Source organism: Struthio camelus, chromosome 1 (assembly GCF_040807025.1).
Source record: "Struthio camelus isolate bStrCam1 chromosome 1, bStrCam1.hap1, whole genome shotgun sequence".
Classification (NCBI taxonomy): domain Eukaryota; kingdom Metazoa; phylum Chordata; class Aves; order Struthioniformes; family Struthionidae; genus Struthio; species Struthio camelus.
In genome coordinates this window covers 34,354,277-34,376,823 of record NC_090942.1, presented here as the reverse complement: position 1 = coordinate 34,376,823, position 22,547 = coordinate 34,354,277, and the positions used below count along the sequence as shown (strand labels likewise).

At 40.7% G+C, this 22,547-nt stretch overlaps 1 long non-coding RNA gene across 1 annotated transcript; it reads right to left on the bottom strand.

The window, feature by feature from the left end:
* Window positions 1–757: 757 nt before the first annotated feature.
* LOC138065762 (uncharacterized) lies at window positions 758–11,529 on the bottom strand. Its single transcript, XR_011138835.1, has 3 exons — window positions 11,442–11,529; window positions 4,051–4,239; window positions 758–843 (listed from the first exon to the last, which is right to left on the bottom strand). It is a non-coding gene; the product is annotated as an uncharacterized lncRNA (long non-coding RNA).
* Window positions 11,530–22,547: the final 11,018 nt, after the last annotated feature.

The following is a 22,547-nucleotide window of genomic DNA, read 5'->3' as shown; positions in this document are numbered from 1 at the left end:
TATCCTTTCTGATATAATTCTTGTGCACAATCTCTCTTTCTCTTACTTCTCATGAAAATGGTCTTGGTAATCTGGCCACCCTTAGTGCCATCAAAACATCTTTGGTGGGCAAACATACCCTTTGCAAAGATTTTAGCATCAAAGGAGTTTTAATTTATAGTTTACCTCCTCATAGACACTTGATATTTGAAGCACATGGCACCTAGGCTCTGCGAAGGGCCACAATCCTGACACAGTCCTTCTTGACTCTACATAGCATGGGAGATACAGATCTCAGCAAAACACCTGGTACTTTGCTCTTTTCTGACGCATGCTTTGGAGGGGCTTCCAAAGGTCAAACCACGTGGTGCATCTGCACTCTGAAGCATGAGTTGCACATATGGTGAGTGCATGTTTAGAGCAACTCTACTGGCCATATTTAAGAAGTCCAGTGTGTCTGGGATACCCTGGCGTCTTGTTTTGTGTGCTGCATAGTCATTCTGCATGTGTGGTGGCCATTTGTCTGGGACCTCTGGAAATCTGGCATCTCTGTTGTTTACTTCTCCTTCTCCCTCTCCTTCCCCTTTTTCTCTCTGCACTGTCAGACATCTGAAAATGGCCAAATTAGTCTTTCTTTCTCCTAGACAAAGTTTCTGGGTAGAGAAGAAAAAAATGACTTATCTTGGGAAATCAAGACATGTTTTACTTAGAGACCAATAGTAGCTCCAGAATCGCTCACCTCCCTTTGGCCTCTCCTCCCCAGCCTTCGCATGTTGTTTTCCCTGAAGTATGTAGTTACTCTCCCCCTGCCATTTCCCGTGAGTGTCCTCCTCTCCAGCTAGTTCCTTGTTTCTTCAGCTGATGCTGTAAAGGAGAGAACCCCTGTAGATGAAGGCCTACACCTTTGTTCCTCCTTTTGCCCAAAGCCTTCTCCCTCTTCAAACCTCTGCTCTGTTACCTCTGCCCCTTTGTTCCCCTGCTTAGGGATTTTCCAATCTTCACCTTCCTGCTGATAAAGTTAATCAAACTAGTTTTCCCACTCAGTCACCTCCCGTATCACAATTTTTGGCCAGAGCCCAATGGATATGGTTTATGGATTCTGTTCTTTGTTATGCAGTTGGCTCTGTCTCATCCTTGCCTGTGTTACAGGGTAGATATTTTAAAGAGTCAGAATGGAAATGCCTGTGAAAATCAGCTGGGAATTTTCTCTGACACGCTTGGCAGATCTGCTCATGTAGGCCCCCTCTGTAGTTAATGGAAAGAGGTGGTGACCTACAGATCCCAACTGAAGTGAGGTGTCGGGGTGTGTGGAAGAGCCTGTGTCCGTTCAGGGTCCAGGAACCAGGGAAGGAGCAGAGGCAATCAGCACAGACCAGATGCGTAACCCCAGAATGGCTCAAATAAGTGGAGGTGAGTCCTACCCAGCAAATCAGAAAGATTTTCAGCCACTTTTCCCTGTTCTCGCTGTTACTGCTCCAGTACCACTCATATTAGGAACGCCACGAACATCAATGTAAGAGGGCCAACACCAGCATTTTGAGTAGTTGTCAACTAATCAAGGAGTTACAAGTGGGTAGGTGAATCCTGATGCTCAGGGTCACTACCCATTGCTTGGTTTTGTGCCACTGAGTTCATCTAACCATGCCCAGTGAGCCCGTGTTCTCCACAACTTGACGGTCAGTGCCAATAACCTTTAACTTGGCCCTTACAGCTCAGTGGAGGAAAATGCCCTGGGGAATCCAAGGCTTGTGCGGGGTGTAAGGCACTTTGAAAAGGATTTCCCTCTGCACATCTCTTTCAGCACAATGAGGATTCTCAGCATTTTACAGATGATCCTGCTGTCACTCTTAGCACTAGACCTGGGCAAGAAATAAAACAAGTTTCTTTTCGCTATACTAAAACCATTAAAAAACGCCTGCTAGATTTGGAATACAGATACAAAGAATCAAAGGGAAGATCTGATTCTGACCTTACATCCCCAATCCCCGTGTCAGCTCGCAGCTTCTCATTTGTGTGTGCCCCTTGTACCAGCCTGGACCTCTTCTGGGATATTGTCATGAGCTGATTTAACTTACTAAAACAGCAGAAGACTAATTCAAGAAGGAGAAAAATAAATGAGGGAAGTAGACAGTTGTCTCACATTTTAGTGAATTTGTTTGGCTCAGCAGGATGTCCAGGGATGTCCACAGATGGGGACAGGAGTGGGGAGGACTGCAGGGTGGGCACATGATGGGGAGCAGCAAAGCCTCCCTTCTGCTGCAGCAGCAAGCTCTTTCACCAGCTCAGAGGCCTGTGCATCTGTACTCTCAGACAACCCCCATCCCTCTAGCATCAAAATCCCTTACTCAGGACAAAGCCTTATGAAGCCATCTTCTTCCTGGGAATTTGACTGAGTATAAATGCCACACTGGGGATTTTCTGTAGCCCAAAGACTCAATAACTAATTTAATTAGGATATCAATTTGTGATCTTCTTGCTAATGAAAAGCTGGTTGATACAATGTTAGCTTTTGATATGCAAAAATGCTTTTGAAACTCTACCTCACCCTGGGTGGCCCAGAAAGTGTTATCATTTCGCTGTCAATGGATAATTCATTCATAATACACGTATGTATCCCTGCTTGACAAACGCTGGTGGAAAGTGTTGAATAATCTCTGAGGCTATGGATTCGTATGCAATTTTCTTTGGTGACAGCGCCAGATCGATGTGTTTTTTTTGGACTGCTCCCCACCAAAATCGTCAGATAAGTTCATAGACCTCGTTGCAGACCTACAAATACTTCATTCAGACTAATGAGGGTGCATGGGGACAGGAACTGGGAGGGAAAAATCTCCTGACACCAGCAGCGCTGAAAAAAACGTACCATGAAACTAAAGCTTGCGTTTGAATACACAAGGGCAGAATACATAAACTTTCTATAACATATAGCTACAGAAAGAGCTAATAAACGAGCATTATGGTGATCAGATACAGCTTATCAGTAACTTTACATTGGTGCTAAACGTGGTCACTAGCAAGATGAATTTGGAAGGTCCCCAGTTCTGGTTCACGGAAGAGCTGTATAGCAAGAGGGAGAAAGCTGCCTACACTGAAACACCATGTGATGCTGTTAGTATCCCTCTACATTTAAAAGGCCTCAGTCTTTCCATAAATAGCATTTTACTAGTATGATAATGAGGATGAGAGAATTTCAAGGGGATTTCCACTGATATCACATCTTTTTAAATAATGCTGAAACTGTCTCTTCACCATTTGTTTCAGTATTTTCTGCTCTTCTGATTTAATTTAACCCTATTTTCTGCAGAGACAAAAAAATTTCCCGCTGTCACTTCTTTTGATCTGATTTGCTCATGGGGCACATTTGTTTCTGTTTCATTTGTGACCCTGATAAATACAAACATTTTCTAGGTTAAAAAAAAGTCTATTTTGGAGGACATGGCAATCTTAAGTTAACATTAGCCAGCTGTGAATTTTCATGTTATTATACAGGCAGTTTAGACAGCTGATCCTGATTTCATCTCCCCTAAATTATTTGGGAAAAGTGCTATTAGTGACTCCCCAAATTTCCTGCCCTATTGACAGGCAGTCATTTTTCCTCTATGTTCAAAGGGCAGTTATACCATCATCAAGAACAAATATGTTTCCATTTCAGACTGGTTTGCTGGGCATCCTGCAAAATTCTTAATATCAGCAACATTTACCCTTTTTCATGGTGAACCTTACCATTCCAGACCCAGCATCAGAAGGGATGCATCACTCACTGCAGTGCACTGCTGTGAGCGTAAGGCCCATACCTTAATAATAATTAAATGGGTAGTACCGCTCTCTGATGCCCTTATTAGAAAGAGAGAGGTGCTGCTCAGGAGTGTTGCTGTACAGGGCTGAGGGCAGACAAGGAGAAGTGATACCCCAAGGAGTGAGCTATATAATATGTAATCCCACTATAGCATCTAAGCATTCTTACCTGCCCTCACTTTATGGACATGGCCCAGGGAAACAACACAGAAATGAGGAACGGCCTTCAAATCCTCCCTCAAAAATATCTCTGGCCATATCAAGAAAGCCCCATACCTCCTGGCCACAGGGCAGCAATGGTCTCAAGTGCTTCTAGCCCCAGGTCAGCTTCATCCACAGCCAGGAGCAGGATCTCTCACAGAAGGAAGTTATGGACTACCCAGTTCATACAGCTGGTCACTACTTTGGGAGATTTCATGGTGGAGACAGTCATCAGCTTCTGAACCTCACACTAGGACATCTGGCCTGGAGACAAAAAGGTTGTTTGCAAGTTAGGAAATTATGGAAAGCTACTGTGGCCAAAAGGCTTGAAGGAGAGTTGGTGGGATATGCAATACAATGTGACAGAAATGTTGTGGGCTACTGCCGCAGAGTGTGGTGAGGTGTTCATAGGACGCTGAGTGGATAGAGAAGCAACTCTCAGGTCATTTGTAGATCTCTCATGTTTCCGTTAGGCCCTACTGGTGTCCCCTAACCCAACACTTATCTCAGCTTTTTTTGACTGAAAAAGCTCCCCAAGCCCCAAACCTTAGCTTCCTGTCTCTCTGCTCACACCATTTGCAAACCTGTAGGTCAGGATGAACGTGATGGAGCTGATACTTTTCTAATATTGGATACATCTCACTGCCAGGATTAAGCATTATTTCCGACCTAACCCAGACAGCTAATGGTGTTATGAGCTCCATTACAATTAATGGCTTTCCAGATTGCAGCTGGAGATTTAAATAACGCAAGGAAGACAAGAAGAGGGTCAGATATCTTGGTAGGTGGGAGAAGAGGGGGAAAAAGGTTTTTTTTTGCATGCATGCAAAACAGGCATTTTGGACAGCTAGAGACATTTCTGCATCTCAGTCTTGTTGGTGGCCAGTTTAGACATGAAGTTGGTGCCACTGAAGAGGTGAATGAATTGCAGTAGCTTTCTTAACCCTCCCTGTATGACTACCTCTGGGGAGATGCAGCCAGGCCTTCCTCTTGATGTGAGACAGAAACCAATCTAAATCAAAAGTCTGCCTTTCTACTCACTAATCTTCCGCTGTGAACCTCCAACGTGAAAGGTGCAACAAAGACGAACCCAGAGAAGACCTAGGAAAAGTAGCACTTCAAAAGCAATCCAGAGGGGGAGTTACTTCAAAAGGGAACCCTGGAGTGAGAAGCACTTCAAAGGGGAAAAATTCCCTAGGGAGCTTGTTGCACATTACCCTGAAGTAGGTCCTACCATCAAACAGATGTAATTAGTTTTATTCCTATTGCTACTGTCATGAAATCTTGTTCAGAAACACCCTGAACATTTCATATGGTTGAAGAGCATTTACTGAAGGCTACATGAGACTTAGCATAGTCATTGCTGAAATCTCAGCATCATACAGTGGTGGGCAATAAGCTGCAAGAAGCACCTGCTTGTCAAAGCTAGCCAAAGCCCAGAAAGGTCTCTTGGGGCAGCTCTGACCGATAGTAAGACAATCTGGTTCTTTTGCCTCTCACTTTTTCACAGACAACTTGCACAGTGAAAAGGAAGTTTGCTGCAGCAGCAAAAGCTGGTAGAGCTATCTCACTACTTGGTTTTTTTTAATGCACTTTGTGTAGTCTGATTTGAGCACTCTTATAACTACAGCTTATCTGTAGGCCAATCCGAACTACATGTGCTGCATGTACTGCCAATTAGTTTTACTGTTATCATAATCAGTATAATTATAATAATGGCAGCGTGGTCTGATCCTCCCATTTTCCCTCTTGATATCTTTCTTATCGTTCTCTTCCCTCTCATCACTTTGCTCCCTTCATATTCTATATATCTCTTTCGATGTGCTTATTCTCACAAGTGAACTGATTCCTTCTTCTCATTTCTTGTGGCTGCCACTGCATCCTCCCTTAGCTAGCATCCACATTAGCTGCCTGGCCCTGCAACTCACACTGATGTTAATTTTATGATGCTGTCTATTTTCTTTTAGAGGTTCAAACTCTATGTACTGTGGAGACACTAGCAGGGAGAAGAGAATTTTATTAGCAAAATAAGTCAAGCACTAACAACAGCTTCCACAAAGAACGGAGGTATATCAGGATAGTGAAATTTCAAAGCACCCACAGCCTAACTTCAGGAAACCTCCCTTGGTTCTCAGCACTTTGCTTCCTCAAACTTCTCCCAAATCCCTAGAGATGAGTTAGTTTCTCATTCACTTGAGAAAATAATTAGTGCCTTTGGGTTAATTAAAATGAGCGTTTTTTGAAACCACACCCATGTCTATTCAATAACTACTAAGACATACTATTCCATACTATTTAAATGGGTACCTGAAAAATAAGTAAATGCTTAATTTAATGACGTTAGATATAGCATGTATCACCTGAAGTGTCGGCCACACAGGCACCTAGAAAGCTTTTTCATCTCATTCTTCTCTTTCCCATCAGGATATGTCTCCAATTCACCATGTATCTTATTCAATAGTATGACTTTAAAAAGCTTGTCTGAAGTGTAACTTTGAAAAGCTTGTCTGAATCTTCCTGGGTAGCATCTAGATTGCTACTCTAACTCAGGAAAAGGTTGATTCCTTATTCCCTACATTGTGTTTCTTGCCCTCCAAGGCCAGGCTATGTTGTACATGTCTTGGAAAGGGAACAAGGGATGAAATAAGGGAGTATTACTTCTAGATGCTATACCAAAAAGCAGCATTTTATGTCCCAGCTTGGAGCTTGAGTGGCATTTTGCATCCTTCCACAGACATATCCTTACCCTGTATTTTCAATGTCTAATTCCCATGCCGCTCTTGTGTGGCACAACCTTACTTCAGCAAAGCATCTGCTTTATTGATACTGAGATTAATCTTGTCTTCAAAGTAAATTAAAGCAAATTTTATATTTTATCCTTCCATAGACTTCTCAACTGCACCAGTTCTCTGGATTTCGGCAGCCCACATTGCTGGACATATGGAGAAACAGCTACTCTGAGTGCACAGATCACAGTACAATATGCAATAGGTTCCCTATGGGACATGTCAGACCTACTGTTCTCCGACCTGACAACGTGTGGCAAGTCAGCTTCCCTCAAGTAAAAAATAGTACTTGGCCACTTGGCTTTATCAGAAGATTTCGGAGCGTGTTCCACATATTATGAACATCTTTATTTAAGATTTTTGATATTAACACTGTTATTTTATATTTTGAAGTTTGTCTCTTAGCAACATCAGAGCTATTTTCAGTGAATGTGCATCTGAATGGAGATGAAAGAACTTCACCTGACTTCAGAAAGTAAAATATACACAACTTGTGTTTACAAGACAACCCATTATAAACAAATGTCTTGGTGACAGCAGCTTATGGAACGTCCATATGTGTTGTTGGCATTTGTAAGGTGATGAAGCAGAATGCAATTTCTGATAGCTGAGCTGCTTGTACTGTGGTATTCGCAAAAGTAAAAACGCCCATTAAAACTAAACCTGAATTCATAACAGTTGATTTATTGTGAAAAACAGGAACCAAACCATAGTCTTTCTTGAAATAAAGTTCATGTTCATTGAATCCAAGTTCTAAAATCATTAAACAATAATTCTATATTTCAGTAGATGTTCTAACCACTGCAGAGCAGCCTGACAAATTAATGGAGCCGAGACTGTTGTTCTGAGTTACAAAGAAAGTTAAAATTAAGTTTTTGTTTTAAGCTAGAGAGGAAAGAAGCAAGAACAGATATGAATCTCTAACTGCGGGACAGTTCTTATCAAAAATGGAAGAGATCTGGATGCCAACAATTGTTCCAGTTGGTGCTTATTCTTTGTTACAAAGTAATAGACCTTTGTGTCTCCTATGCCCCAGGCCTCTAGCCCCTAGAATACAGCAGTGGGGAAGGGAAGCTCTTGTCCTTCTGTGGTGGTACTTCCACTCTGTCCACTCTGGAAGATCTGCCTGGAAGGTGCTTAGCAGACCAGCTTCTGCAGGCAATACAGTACAGGTGCAGCATGCACGTTACACACCTCAAACAGGCTTCAGCCTTAGGTGGGCACCTAGCTTCGTAACTCTGCCAAGATTTTAGGCAATGTGTTTGTGTGCAGCAGCAGGAAATTCAGACTCCCTTGGGCTTTGCTGATAAAACTCAGGCGTATAAACACTTTGATGGCACCATGGAAAAGATAGCAGCCAACCAGGCACTTGAGGAAATCCCACTTTCAGATTTAAAGGTACCTAAATGGCAGTGAAGTGTTATGGCATCTCACCACGAGGACTTTGCCAAATTTCCCCCACCACAGTCAGTCTCCAAGAATGGGGGAACAGTATCACCCTACAATAAACAGCAGCCTTTCTTTCCAAAACATTTGAGACTGTTTCTAATCCTTGGAAATGAAAGCAGCAAATGTTTCTCATCTTATTTCCTGTACTAGTCAAAGACTGCCATCTTTATTTTTGTGCCTTTGCTCTGCGTGCAGCTGTCATTGTAGTTCATTATCTTATCAGAGGAGTCTGCTTAAATATTTACAGCTCTTTGCATCCCATGGTAGCACATTTTGGTGAATAACGGAAAACAGAAATAGAATGAAGCAACAGAGGGACTGAAAGACGGTCAGGTTTTGCAATGAGCCAAAACATAACCACGGTGCATCAAATTTAGTTCTGACAAATTGGAGACTATAGGGACTGGAGAATACAAGAATGGCTGTACACCTTTAGAAATGCTAGTGAATAGGTAATTTACTCACTTTCATGTACGCAAAATGGTAATATTTCCAGAATCAGAAAGAAATTTTTAAGTTTGCCCACTCACACAATTCACTGGTGTTTACATGCACGTGTGCCATTGCAATAAAATATCTATTGAACAACAGAAACCATTCAATTTGACAGCTTTGTCAAGCCTAGTCTTCTCATAGGTGTTTGAGGGGGGAATATGCTAGGTGTGCATCCGTGGTGCAGGACTAAGGCACAGGGGTACACTTTCTCCAGCTATCAGCTACTGTTGTCATGATGGGGTCACGTAGAAACGAATTGGGAAGAGATGGCCTCAGCTACAGAGGGGGCAGCAGAAACACTACACTCGTGAGACCAGCATGTGCTGTATCTTTTCCAGGACAGACAGAGAAGACGTGGCAGACATAGTACCTCTATGATTTAGTGATGTTCTAGGGATAAGAGGACTCCTAGATGCATGATGCCTCCTGGGCCTCCCATGTGGGTGAAAGAGTATCCATTATGCTGGAGCAGGCACATAAAACACAGTCTGACACCTAGATGAATGGTGATTACCAAGTCTGGACTCTGCTGCATCTCCAAATATATAGCTTTCTTTTATGATGACATTGTCTCAAACATCTGGCTGGAGGGTGAACATGCAGTAAATTTCTCAAATGCAGAAGAGGTAAGTGTTAGATTATGTTCAATAAATAAACAAACCAAAGAAAACCTGTTCCACCTCAGCTGGAGAGCAACAATTGTCTGGATTATCCTTGTCAGCACTTGGGTAGATTTATTACTTCTTATCAACAGCTAGTTATAAAAACAGTCAAGACAGTAACAAAACAGGGAGAAAAATCCTCCAGACCACAGTTTGCTGATGATGCCCACCAGTCAATCTCATTTGCTTAGAAACCATGCTATGGCTGTCAGTAGGGATGAGCTATGCGGCTATAACTCTAACAGGTGTGAAAGTCAGCTCTTTATGGAAGATTTTAAAAGAGAGGTTAGAGGTAGCTGGAAATATGTAGCTACTTACATGTAGCTTCATGACTAAGGAGGCTTGAATAAGTTGGTTAGGCAAATGCTAAAAAAAACCTGCTTGATGCACTTAAAAGTAGTGAGTGAGGTCTTCTGTGTGAAAACAGCAAGCAGGTTGCAAAAATCATTCTTTTCTGGACTCAGACTTACAACTGTAAGTCCAGAGCCTACCACACATAACCAAACGTTTTAATAGAGGCAACATTCTTATAATACTGCTTGGAGTGTTGGCTGAGCAGCAAAGGAAAATGTCAGTGGCAAGAGGCAATATGTAACACTTAGCAATCTGTTTTTAGTTCATGAGCTTGTTCTTTTCTGTATGCTGAATTCACTTTCTATCACCTACTATATAATTTAGATGTTCAGAAATGTGCAGAAGGTCACATTTAGAGTTCTCAATTACTGAGAACATGAGTTCATTGTGTACCTATATACCAGATTTGCAAAAGGCTCTTGCATTTCAGTTACAACGTTAATACGGTGCTGTCAAAGACCTGCTTAGAGTAGCAGACAGCTGAACGAATGTATTTTTATTTTTGAAACAGATTTGATACAATTTCATTAGTTTATAAGGGAAAGAGTAATCCATAAAGCAAGTAAATTTGTAAAACACAAATTTTACATAAAGAACACACCTATATGCTGCATAGTTCATTCCACAGTGCATAATAGCAGAAAGACTAAAGGAATGATCCATCTTTTGATTTCTGAAGTTTGGTGTGCAAAATATCTAAGAACTTATGTCTTTACAAACATAAATTCTAACTTTTCTAGTACAGAGGAAGAACTTGGATGTGAATATGTTTCTAACATTTAATGAAAGAAATTTTACACCTACAAAGAATGAAATGATTATCTATATTATCTTTGCTTTTAATGGAGTCTTTAGTGTTTCCTTTCTATTCCCACTTACATCAGATCATATGGGGACAATATACAAATAAGTGAGATCTCAGTGTTAGAGTGACAATGCACAGATGGTTTCAAATTCTATGGTAAATTCACAGTCTGAATTTTTTATAAAAGTTATTTATTACAAAATGTCCCTAGATTTGCACTGAGGTGTTATGTTCTGCCAGCAATTGCTTTAACAGCTCTCCAACAAAAAAACCCAGAAAATCACTTTATCTCTGATTTGTATTTTATTAACTCTGTAAAGCTATGTCACTTACGTCCATACTGTATGTTTAAGATTAATTTCACTGCCTGCAACAGTTACTTCATACATAATGGATACCTTTTGTCTGAAACCAAAAGAAAAACAACCCAGAAATTGCATTTTTTCTTCAGCCATGATTGTTCCCCCATAGAATTTTACAGAAGTGTTTTTGTGAAGGATGTATTGTCCCTAATCCATTCATTTTTAATTAGCTAGAAGAATCTAAACATGAATGCAGTGTCTTTTGTTTTCACAGATCCCACTGTCTTGCTTTGCAAACCACCTAGCAACCAGCTGAGCAAAGAAAGATACCTGTTTTTTCCTCACAGGTTCTTGTCGGCTTGCGAGGACATAAAAGAAAAAATTAATCTGCAATTAATCCTCACAACAAAATAAGAAAGCTCTTTAGAAGCTGTTTTCTGTGGCCACCCATCCTAGAACATACGGTGAAGTTGCTCCAAAGAAGAGAAAACTGCAGCATATACGTCTGTGAGGTACACAAAATCTGTTTTATGGCTTATATATTAATGTTCTGGCTGCTCTTCCTCACATCAAGCTGCTGCCCAGCTGCTCCAGTAATTATCTTGCTACTTACCTGACAAAGAGAAAGTTGAAGTGCAATGAGGCTGCAGCGAAGGCACATAACAGGAACACTGCCTTATTAATTTTAGGATATATGCACATCTTGGCTAAGAAGGTCTCAGTTGAAAACAACATCTTTACTGCATCGGAAGAGTTTCTTCATTACCTGAAAATAGCTCATAAGCCGGATGCTTGCTGTCTGACATAAGAAGCAGCATCTCCACATAACACATTTGTCGAAGCTCACAGTCAGTTTCACTAATTAGCTATTTGGTAATTGCTTTAGATAAAGTGATTTTACCCTCTTGAAATGTGTGAGCATCTTTAGTAAATTGTCTCAAAGTGCCATGTAATTATTCTATTTGTGATGAAGTTTAAGCAAAAAAACAACAAAAACCCCCCCCTGCTTGCTGTTTTGCTCCCAGATCAATAAGCAAGTTATTTTGCCACTGTTAGACTTATAAAGCTGCACAAAGGCTGCCAGTTTGTAGAGTGCAGCTTGTGTAAGTGTGAAATGTCACTAGGTCCAGGAATAGCTCAAGTGAAGTCACAGCCGCATTGGACAAAGTGCTGAACAGATTACGGACCACGAGACAGTCTTCAGTGAAAGAACATAAATCTAAATCGTCAGCAAGAGAGAGAAAGCAAATGTTAAACTTATCATACAGATGGGTAGCAAAGGCACAGAGCAATTAAGGGCCTGATTCAGGAAAATACTTAAGAACATACGTGAATCCCACTGAAGTAATTAAGTTAAGCTCCTGGGGAAAGACTTTAATGAAATGAGACCTGGGTAATTGCCCACAGTCACTCGCAAGCTTATGAGTGAGCCAGTGGTTGATTCTGGTCTCCTGAGGCCCATGCTGATAACTTTAGCACTGTCCCCATACTATCCTGCTGGGGGACCTCCGTGAGGCTGCGTTTTGGACCAGTGAGCACAAAAGGAGGAGCCAGCATGGGTCAATGCAAAGCCCGGGGAGAACCGGTGGTCAGAGACTCTCCTGGTTTATCAGAGAACACCAGTTCATTTTTCAGTTGCTCTTACTTGCTTATTTTGCTATTTTCTTTCTTTCTTCTTAGTTGTTCTTTCTTATACAGCATTTTTAGCTATTGAGAAGGGGCAGAAAGACAGCGATGGGCTGTTAAGCTCACTTTCTGAACCCAGTCTTACCCAGAAGACCTCACGCACAAGAGTCCGTGCAGTCGCTGAAGGGTCAGGCCAGCTCTGCAGGCTTGGTACCCACTCTCTGGAGCTGGCAGCATGGCCGTAAACTTCTGCCCTGGCTTCTCCTCGCTAAGACCTGCCACTACATCTATACTGGCCAAGGTTATGAGCCCAGGAAGCAGCTCACCACCCTGCTCCCCCTTGTTAGCCCACTCACTAGTGCACTGGGACTGCTGGCCACTGATGTCCCCCTAGACAGCTCAGAGGCTGGCCCCAGAAGGCAGTATGGACAGGGACCCCCAAAGCGGGCAGAAGGGGACGGGGAAGAAGAGTTTAGCTGTGTGGCCTGAGTCATCTCGTACAATTTGGCTGGAGAATCTATACTCTCTTCACAATATATAGATGACCATGAGGTCTTTTGGGTTTTTTGTTGGGCAAGGATCAGGTGGGAAAAAATGGCATTGCTCTTGCACATGTGCACACTTTGGATGCAGTGAGCCGTTGCCGCACTCATTCAGATCTCCTTCAGAGCCAGGGGAGCATTTGAGCTTTAAACTAGATTGCCAAAAAAGAAATGGTTGAAAGGATTGTTCCAATTCAGCTTAACAAGAAAAACGTTCAGGACTTTTTCTGTGTTTCCCAGCAGAAGTAATAGCCAGTATCACTTCAGGTAAGTTAATGCAAAGGTATCTAGTAATATTTTTTTCAGACCCAAAGCAAAACATTTTGCAATATTGCTTGGGTTTACTACTGAGGCATTTTACATGCTTTTTTCTCCTTTAAGGTATATATCAATTTTGAAAGCAAATGTACTATTTCACAGTGAAAGAGCAAAATATTTGTTTTTAAACTCTCAAAATAGAATGTTCAAGCTTTTTCAGCTGAAACTATTCAGTGAACTGGAATGGAACTTTCTGTTCCTCTGTAAATGGCAATTTCAGTGCATTTACTGTTCTTCCATCCCTACATGTAACCTCCCGTCTGCAGTTTTACAAAATTTAAGCAATGACAAGTTAATAATATTTAACATCTGAAATATTTTCATTGGGCAGCCATAAGAAAGAGAACTCATATCTCTCAAAAAAATTTGCTTTAGGTTCTGCCACAGCTTCCGTTAGTCCAAAGGAGAGAACCAACAGTTGCTTCAGGAGGGGTTACCTTTTAAATCACTTATTTTATGTAGAGGGAAAATGTGTGTTTTCCTGAGTTTGATGGTCAGTCAGTTGGTTTGATAGTTGCAGAGGATGTGCTTGCTGGTTTGGAGGTTTACTGTCACACATGTATGCAAAGTGTCCCATTACAGGCGTAAGCTTTTGTCTCTCTCTAGTCACCAGTGTTGCTGTTTCTGTGTTTGGTTTATGATCTGTTGCTAGGGTGTATTTCCCTGGCTGGAAGCTGGCCACATTTGCTGATGTCTGGCATGTGCTGCTTTGCCTTTTATTCATGTAATTGTTAAGCAGGAAATGCCTATTAGCTTGTTATCATCTTGTGGTCGGCAGAGTCCTGGTGAGCAGACACTGAGGAGCTGTAGCGCAGTTGTTCCTGCTCACACACACCATTCTCCAAACTGGATATAAAACGTATGTGGGGTTTTTGTTACAGAGAACACAGCTATAATAAGTATCACATCTTGTGACTTCTCTTCCTTTGATTAGGCTTGCGGGAAAGTCACCTCCTCCTGCTAGTGAGATCCACGTGTTCGTCCATCCCAGATGGATTTACTTTACTAGACCTTGCTGTGAGTAACAATAGATTTCTATCATGAGCATAATATACTATATGACTTGTCTCTGTCGTGAAGGAGCCACTGTGAATAAATGAGCAGCAGGGCAGTCTCTGCAGTGCCTTCCACCTAGTTCTGCTGCCAGTAAGAGATCCTGGTCTCCAAGGCTAGTCTCCAAAGCCACTGATGGCCTCAAATGCACCAGTGACTACAGTCTAGCCAAAAGCTCTGTTTTCTCAGGGTAAGGCAGCTGGCAAACCCCGAAAGCACAATCCCAGAAGTGGAAAGAATTGTGTTTGACTGAGGTGTTTTAGCTCTGCAACAACCACCTACAACTATCACACTTCTTAAGGGTTGACTATATTCAGACGTAGCTTTTTTAAAAGGCTTCCTCCCAGTAGCCCCAAATAAACTTGAAATGCATGCCTACTAGGTACAAAAGGCGCACCTAAAATGGAGAATTGAATAGTGGCTGCAGACTTCATTTTAGGTTTACTTTTACCTGAATTCCCCTGAAAGTTGATATTCTGCAGATGGTGTGGCCAGGATAGCTGGTGTCTGGGAGACTCTTCCAATGTATGGTCAGCTGCTCATATCTACACCCTCTGATGCCTGCCGGGGACATGAAGCAAGAGCATCGGGGGGTGTGCAGAAACACAGCTCCTCCGTGAATCAGGCTGCCACAGAAACGGTTTGGAGAGAAGGCTGGAATGTCAGCACCTCCATGCCTTCTGTTTGGGCTTGGTATTTCTGAGATTCAGCCCTTTATTTTCAGGTAATTTGGACTTTGAAAGGCCACTGCTAAATGGTTTAGTTTCAGGACTCCTATACATCTTTCCTAAGGACACTGCAACGAACCCAGGCATGCGATGAGAGCGCGTCTGGACAAATGCTGAAAGGGGGCTGAGGAGCCTTCAGGAAGGGTGTTCTTTAGGTGATGTCTGCTGCTGCCATTACAGCAAGGTATCCAACCTTCAGGCCTCTTACTACCTGTGTCTCAGGAGCCCTTGAGGAAGCTGGCAGCCAGGAATGAGCTTCCTGACTGTCTCTCCTCGAGAAAGCAGCTTGCTTCTAGCTGCTTTCCCAGATGATCCTCGAGCCAGCAAGAGAGTAGGCTGGACAGTACGTAGCAGTAAGTGTGATAATTTTGAGAGTACTTGAAGTCTTGGCTGCAGTGAAGTGTAGCATTATTCTGCTTGTCTACGTATATGCATCTGCATCAGAGATCTTCTCTGCTAGGGATCTTCAGGTTATATCTAAATTGCTATTTATAGGCAGCTGTGGAAGCAGTCGTAATCACAGTATGTGCCATAATTCAGCTACCTTCCGCCTACAAGGCACATCACGGACAACCTACAATTTGCCTTCAGAAGATTTATCCTACTCCAGGCCTCCAGTGTTTCATAGCAAAGGCCCCTCTCTTAAGGACTGCACTCCAGACTCCCCTGAAATGAGCCTGGCAGACCACCACAGGAGGGAAGGTAAACTGCCAGCCTACTGGCAACCAACCTGATATGATTTAAGTAACTGTCCAAATAGTTGTGAATGAACAAAGCGGTTGACAAGTAGCAGGAGAGACATCGGGGGAAGTGGGCCGTCTCCAGAAGGGATATTTGCTGAACTAAACTGCATGCTAGCATTCAATGGGCTCACTTGAGAGAGAATGAATCATATGATATCGGGCCATTTTGTTCATGTGTTTGATTTTGACAAACAATGGAATTGGGTTAAATACTCAATTTGAAATACAGGCTCTGATAATGATGGCAGACTTTATGGGGGATATTTTACATTACTTAAATATGTCTTTTTAATACAATATTAGTCTTCCAATGGATGAGTGACAGCTGGATGTTTTCCAGGTTGTTGTCATGCAATAGCTGTAGTTCAGTTATGTTTAACAAATTTGACACAGAAGAACAAATTAAACACACTTTCTTTGGAAAGCAAAGTGGCAGAACTCAGTGATCAGTGGTACATTAACGATATCTTCTTAAATAACTCTAGAGCTGTCTAGGCCTTTCAGAATTGCCCTTTATAGACTTACTCTTAAAGTGAAATAAATCCTTGATCCTTCAGCAAGGTAAGAATTGTAATTTATTGTTATAAGACATAATTTAAGTGGTGATGCCCTTCAGGAGGAACACATTTGAAACTGTTCCAGGAAGTGAGCCAATATATCTGAGCATTTGCTGAAAATATGAGAGATGTATAAAATTTTTCCCCGATGAAACATTGACAGCACAATGTCTCTAAAGCAGAATGGCAAGAAATGCAAGAAATTTAAGTGAGCATCCTGCTGAGATACAAACAAGCCATGAGAGCCTAGGATATGCAGTACACATACAACTAGTCGCATGATTGGGCTTCCACTGACAGAGCTATATCGATACAGAGACTACTACAATACAGAAAACTAGTAATATACATACACATTTCTACTTACCAGTCACTCACTCACATTTTCTCAGTGCTAGTTATCTGGAAGATCCTTCCATTTGCATTGCAAATGTGTCATAGCATTACTACTTCACGTTAAAAATGAAAGTGCTTCTGGGCATGAATAACCTTTATGTTTTTTTTTTACCTTTACGCCACTGACCTTGGCTGATGGATGTTTCTTCTTCTCAGCGTTCAGCCGCTCACTCTCATTCACTCTGTCCACTCTACTTCCTATCCTCCAGCAACTAATTCCCTTACCTGCCCCTTCATTTTTTTTTACCTGTGTAATGTCCTTCATCTCTTTCCTTGCAATCGCAAGGGCCTATCCAAAGCCTGAGAGGCCACCCATGCAAATGCCTAAATGCATGAAGTTTGCTTTCTTTACTAAATATGTATGTGGAATAACTTTTCCCACCCTTTGCCTCTGTCTTTTTTAAAACACAAACACTTTGGGTTAAGGATCATGATTCTCTGTATATTTTTACAGTAGCCACTGTAATAGGGTTGTGCTACCAGATACTATATATAAAGGTATTACTGCAGTAAAATAGAAAAGGTAACACACAACTATGTAATAGATATAGTAATAATACCGAATTAGGAAAATTCAATGTCTGTTGGTGAGGTGTGGAGAAAGATAAGAGAAAATGATTTCTTAGGTGTAAAGATTTATTCAGATGACTTCAAATGGAAAGCTCACCTAGCAAATTAGTGAAAGAACAGTAAATATTTCTAGAAAACTACATTCATCAGAAACCATGTAACAGTTATGACTGATAAACAAGTAAATACAATCATTTAGAATTCACCACCCCAAAGTATTTTGGAGCAGCCCTGCTCTAAACTCTATTCTAATGCAAGCACGTTGGATTCCATCCTACAAAAATTTTGCAAGCAAGCCTGATTTGTAAGCCAGGATTTCCTTGGAAAGATATGACCTATATTCTTTCTTCATTTGTAGGGGAGCTTAAAGCTGATCGGATTCACTATTCAACTTTAAATGTGCTTTTCAAAGCAGCGCAACACCATGTTGCGTGCTCTCAATGGGACAGAGAAAAGCCGTGTTGCTGGTTCAGGAAATATGAAAGAACACTTTTTCTTAGAAAGATGAGTAAGTTTAGGGTTTTGAAAACTACCATTTGGTTGTGTAGCACATTTCATTAACTGAATTAAATATATTGATTACTTGCTATCTTTGATTTCTGAACACAGAATATTGCACCATGGAGCTGAGTTTGGTACTGATCAAATTAGCTGCTATTTCAGACAATGACATAAGCTGAACAAGTTCTAATCACAGCTTTGTAGACGCCTACTCCTGCTAGAAAGCTGAGTTCTCTAAAAATCTCACTGTAGACCACCAAGAACAGTATCTTTTATTGAGCCAAAGACTTTAGAAGACCTGGAAAATCTAGTCCAAATGGGATGTCTTCCAGCTATCACAAACTGTGAAAGTGCAATTCACACTTCACCAAAAAGTTAAGCCGTGTCACAATTCCTGGATATACTCAAGTGAGAGTTAATACACGTGCAAGATAATTTCTTCATTTCATAGAAGAACTCAGGAAAATTGGCATGCCGAATGCTCATGTGATGATGCAGGTGGAAGAAAAATCTCAAAGAAAAATAATATCTGATATTTAGGATTTGTAATTGGTCCAGATGGTTCAGATGGTTATAACTCACATTTTAACAACAAAATTGGCACCAGATACCTTCCTGAAATCTGCTATCCAGATTTCGAAGGACTGAATAAGAATATGCTTCTAGCTAGATAGCATCTAGAGATTTCGTTCTAGAATGAAAGAAAATTCTTCTGAAGAACCAAAATTCATCCTGGCAAAAAACAGAGTTCAAGAGTCCACTGGATAGCAATTCTACATTTCAAGATGTCAGGAAAGAGCAGGGTTGCACTTTATTTCTTGAAAGTGAGAATTAATTCCATTCATTTCTGATTTTTTTTTGTGTAATATACTGACTGCCTATAAATCTCAACCTGCAAGAATGAAAAATCATTATGGCTTTGCATACCTCTTAAATTGCAAGTCTTTTTTATATCTTCCAGTGGATCTTTTATTAACAAGTTAGAATGCTGCTTCTTTGCAACAAATGTTCAAACAAACAATTAAAAATAATATACTTACTCACCTTTGACTCTTTAGTCAGCTTTTTGGAAAGATTTCCTATACCTGATAAAGCAGAACTACTTTGAAATTACACTGATTGATATGATCATGGCTATCCTGGACACATTCCAGACTTCATAAATGTTTAGACCCAATATGAAAGGAATTCACTGAACACTTTTCAGAGAATTTATGAGAAATGACTGTTTTAAGAAAGCCTTATTGCTTTTCAGAGTGCAGTATTTAGGAAACAAGATCCAGTTATTCAAATTGGATTTTTAGAAAGTCCTATATTTGTGTTATTTGCACTTATTTACTGCTTTAACTCAATAAATTATTCTGCACAGTTCATTTGAAGTTGGCCTAATCTCTACATAAAAATCCAAGAAAAAGTAGTACAGTTCAGCTACATTGAACAAAAGTATTAGAAAATTCTGTTTCTTGCCTTCTAATGAACTTCACAGTAGCTGATACCTTACGGGTAAATTTTGTAAGGCCAAAAAAACCCACCAACAACTGTGTGTCTCTATATCCATGTCTATATATACGCATCCACCAATTTTGCCCAAAATAACTAGAGAAGAAATTTTAAAAACTAAAAATAGGTCAGTATTCTTGGAGTGTGTCACGAAGTTTACTGAAGAAAGGAAATCTTTTTATCTCTAGTCAAATACAGTACTGTTCTAATGGTCACTCACGGCATGCAAACAGGAACTGCCATAGAGGTGCACAAGGAATCATCTCGTCAAGCTAATAGCACAGATAACTAAATGATTCCAGTATGGAATACAATATGTTTTGAATTTTTATTTTTGGCAAATAATAAGTATTTGCAGATCCTTTCATAAGCCCATTCACATTGTAAACAAGCAGTTTAAGCTTAACTAGGATATCATTTTAAAAGTCTGTAATAGAAATGCGATTATATCAAGAAAAAGAATTAATAGATTTTTTTGTCCAGATCAAGATTTTCTTCTGCCTATACAAATTCTGCCTTTTGCTTTGTATGCCGAAGTATTCCCATCCTCCATAAGTATTACAGTCCTATCTTTCCTAACAATTATCTCATTCTGTTTTCTCCTTTATTTTCCCAAAGGGGTTTTTTCCCCCTTAGCAAAGTCTAATTTAGCCAGATCCACCTACATATGCTCAGCTTTCAAATGATTCATTTCAGATGTTCCTCCTGCTTACTTCTAGGCAGCATTTGTTTCCATCATTCTCCATATGTCAACAGGTTATTTTGAAGCGGACTCTCTTCCCATTTTGACAGTAGGCTTAGCCATGTTTTCTGTGTAGAGGCAGTGGATATAGCAAAAAATGTGCAAGCTTTTCACAGAATAAAAGACCTCTGAAGCTTTCCTCTATCATTGGTTCATAACTCTTGCATAAGTACAAACGAAAACCTTCCCTGTTTTTCCTGATACATGGCTGGTCATTCATTTGCATATTTTTTCTCGTTAGGCAGAACGGTTGTCTTTGATTTCTTACATTAATTTGAAGTTTGATGCTCTGTCAAGTGTCAAGTCCAAGTAAAGGCACGTGCTAAATATGTCTTTTCTATTTCTGAGATTGTGTAGATTTTTCCTGCATATACTTTCTCCCTTCAGCCTTGTATACTCCCTCTGCAGTAACTCATCTTTCCCCATTTTTAGGGGACTACTGTTTAACCTCTTTTTTCTGACAACTGAAGAAAAACATGCAGCTCCTATTTTCTTTAGAGGCATTCCAAGTATTTTCCTCTTACATATCGATCACCAAGATTTTAAAATATTTGTTCTTTCCAACATACTGCTCTCTGTCACTGAGCCTTTTAGTGTGCTCCAGTAAACACTGAGCAAGATGGGGGAAAGTGAGAGTCTGTGGCAGGTATGGCCATTAGTGCACTGACCGCCCGCGTTTTTCACTTCACACTGTTGTAGCTCTTTCGCAATTTGCTAGTGTACAGAGTTCCAGGACAGCAGAGGCTGTTTGTATAGTTTCTTCCTCATTTAACGTATCAGTTCATTCCCAGAATGAAAACCATTTGGTGTTTTTGAACATACAGAATTTTTATTTTAGTTGGCAACTACCGTCCTTTGAAAAGGGCTGTAATTTGCATTGTTGCAAACCTTTCAAGCAAACCCGATGTTGTTTCCAATTCAGACATATTTTCTTATTTACTTTTAAGGGGATACTTTAAAAAGTATCTGCTTTACAGATTGTCCGATTGGTAACAAACAGGCTTTGAATCACACCCAGCACAAATTTTGTGCAGACAGCCAGACAATAGAAGGCCTGTGTCCAACTTGACAAATGCTAGATGCAGATTTCCATTGTCTAGCTTGCATTTTAGGTTCCACTGGGGAATTTCTTTTGTGATTTTGGTCTTTGTAACCGATTATTAAAAGTCATATACCATATCAAATATTAATTATGCATCCAACAGGTGGCAAGTTATTTCATAAGAGAAAAATGTATGTAAATGAGTGATGCATTTTTGTAATTGCAAAATTGACTTTTAACTCACAGCATTTGGATCTAAATCCAAAATAATCAGAAGTAATTTAACTTGTAGTATCATGTAATAGAAAATAATTTTGTGACTCATGTTATATCTCCTTCTGAATCCTTGACCCTCACCAAAAATGTCTGTGTTATATGTATACAAGAAGTTTATTGAAACATGAAAGACAGTACTACTCAGTAGAAAAATCCTATATCAGTTTGAAGCATATTTATTTACACTGAACATGTGGAACACAGAATAAGATTTTTCAGTGGCCTTTGTTATTTAAGCTGGTTGGGATTTGTAAAGTTGGGATCTATTTATACTGCCAACCAGTCCTCTCTCACAAAACAATCCTAAGCTGTATTTAGAGCAGTTTGTGGGAGGCACAAGACAGGTGGGCTAGAATTGGAGTTCTGTCATTGTTTAGGGTTAGAGTAACTCCCAGAAAAGATAATATGATGGTACATTGCATTAGGAAAGCAAAGGTTACTGTGAACCACACTACCTTCCTCTCTTGATGTAGAAGGAGCAGTACTGTCACTTGTCCATAACAGCAAATAGGTCTCCCTGTCACACCAGCTCTGCTGCGTTTCTTGTTTTACGGGGAAAATATCAGCAAATTTCTACCAGTTCTTGCACTTGATGACTCAACACCGCCCAGCTGCCAAGATGAGTGACTACTTGAGCACCTCTCCACAGTATGGTCTACATATGAACAACCTGCACAGATGCTTAGACTGCATTTTTATTCCCTTTATACTTCAATGCAAAGCAGGAAGGACCCGTTTGTTGTGAGAAGCGGAGCCCCACGGAACCCAGTGGGACTTTTGCCCTGTAACTAGTCAGCAGGAGGATGCGGCTCCTTCCCAGCGCTGCCAGCCAAGTATCAAAGGAAACCCACATGTGATGGAAACTGTGTGCTGTCTCAACCTTCAGGTGATGGCACAGCCCTGTAGTGCTAATGAAAGGCCACCTGTACTGTCAAAATATAATTACGGCGTGAACTAATCATATTACAAAAAGGAAAGTACAGCACCTGCCTTTATCGGCTCTAGTCATGACTCACTGTCCTGTGGTGTAATAAACCTGACTGAATATGCACTTGGAGCTCAACCCACGCGGCTTCGCTCTAAATTAGCAGTGACTACCGCAGTAGGGAAATATCTTGCAGGAGC